Below are 2,105 nucleotides of genomic sequence, written 5' to 3'. Positions count from 1 at the left end.
CCACCCCAGACCACAAGGTCTAATCGGCTGACCTTTCGCCATCACTCCCTCCTCAGCTATCTGAGGACATTCATTGTTGATCTTCCTTAAGGCCGTTCCCACACATGCCTGTGTTTGAGTCCTGTTTATGTCTGCTGCTAGAGCTAATGATTTACATTCAAGGCCAGACAAAACGGTTGGGGAGCCAGCGGTGGGAAGGATGGGGGAGGCACCCAGAGATGGAGAGTGAATTTCAGTTCCTTGTGGCCCGTGATCTCCCCTCAAGTTAGTTCCTTTTGCCAGACTTACGGCTGTTCCTTTCCCTCTTTTCCTTCCAAAGGCCACTGCAATTTCCTTCTTTTCCTTTCAAAAGCCACTGCAATTTCTTCCAGTATGCCCCACCCCACTAATATTAAGCAGTGTTTTTCAAACTGAGGGGTATGAGCAGAAAGAGCTAACCAATATAAACGTATTTTTAATAAAATAAGTAAAAGAGGGTAGAACAAACTAAACTAGACTGCCTCCCATGTGGGAAGGGTGAATACTACTATTACACTGCTTCATGAAACTCTTGATAGAAATAGATAGATGATATTGTGACCGCAGCAACCGCGGTTCGTATCCAAGTCACAGCGCGCGCACACACACACACACACACACACACACACACACACACACAGAAATAGGTAGATGATAGATAGGTAGGTAGGTAGGTAGGTAGATAGGTAGATAGATAGATAGATAGATAGATAGATAGATAGATGTGGCTTTTATGTAAAAGGTTTTAATCAGAAAATTTTACATAAAAGCCACAGCCTTGAGCACTTGGTTCTCTCATTTTGAAGGTCTAGTCTGAGTCTGCATATATGACCCATTTGCCTTGTCTGTTCCTCTTTCTCCTTCTCCTGCTTCCACACAGTATCCAATAGAACAATAGAACTTCCTGCAGTGATGAAATGTATACTATATCTGTACTATCCTTTACGGTAGCCACTAATCACAAGTGGCTATTGAGCACTTAAAATATGGCTAGCATGCCTGAGGAAATGGATTTTTTTACTATAATAATTCATTTCATTTACATTTAAGTAGCCACAGTAGTGGCAAGTGGCTAATGGTTACCATGCTGGACAATGCAATGATAAACTATAAGTTTCCTGTGGGCAAAAACTAGGCTATAATGCTCATTGGTTACACCTGGGACTTAGCAGTTTCAGTAAATGTTAAATCACCATCAAACAGTAGGGGGCACTGTTTTTGAGAATAAATGAAGTCTCCCTGATCTACAGCATTTGCCAATTTTCATGGTGTAAATATTCACACTGTGGTCAATTTCAAGCTATTAGTTATTTAATTCTGGCAAGAAAAATTCCTGAATTTAACAATCAGCTCTCACTAGCTTTAAAATGAATGAGTGAATGAATGGATGAATGAATACATAGATGAGCAAATAACCTACCTGAATGGGAGGTTATTTGCTCATCTTGAGGGAATTGGCCCACTTGAGGGAAGGAGGGAGGAGAGTAGAAGGATCCTTTTCTTTTTAAAGAATTTTTTTTTTTTTGAGAAAGAACAAGGGAGAGGGAAAGAGAGAGAGAAATATCTATGTGAGAGCAAAACAAGGATCAGCTGACTCCTGCATGCCTTCTACTGGGGATCGAACCAGAAACCCAGGTATGTGCCCTGAGTGGGAATAGAACCTGCAACCTTTCATTGCATGAGGCAATGCCCAAGCAACTGAGTCACACCAGCCATGACCTACAGGGTTTTTTTACAATGCCGATAGGAATCTTTCTTTATAAAGCCTCTTTGTACTAAAAAATAGAACCTAGTGGGAAAATGGCTGAACTTCCTCGGTGTTCGGCCCCACTTCACACCCCTCACAACTCTAAGAAATTCCAGGGGCTTTCCAACAGACCCTATAAGTCATTCTAGCCAGAGGAAACACCTGTACGCTACAAAAGTTATTGAATGAATATTAAAGCATGTAGAACAGATACTAAGCTCATGTAAGGTAATTGCTATCATTTTTTTCTTTTTTAATATTTTTTATTGATTTCAGAGAGAAAGGAAAATGGAGAGAAATATAGAAATATGAGTGATAAGAAAGAATCATTGATCGGCTT

This window comes from Pipistrellus hanaki (genome assembly GCF_964339955.1).
Source record: "Pipistrellus hanaki genome assembly, chromosome: 3".
In the NCBI taxonomy this organism is placed as follows: domain Eukaryota; kingdom Metazoa; phylum Chordata; class Mammalia; order Chiroptera; family Vespertilionidae; genus Pipistrellus; species Pipistrellus hanaki.
The sequence above is the reverse complement of the archived record's forward strand: the minus strand, read 5'-3'. Positions refer to the sequence as shown.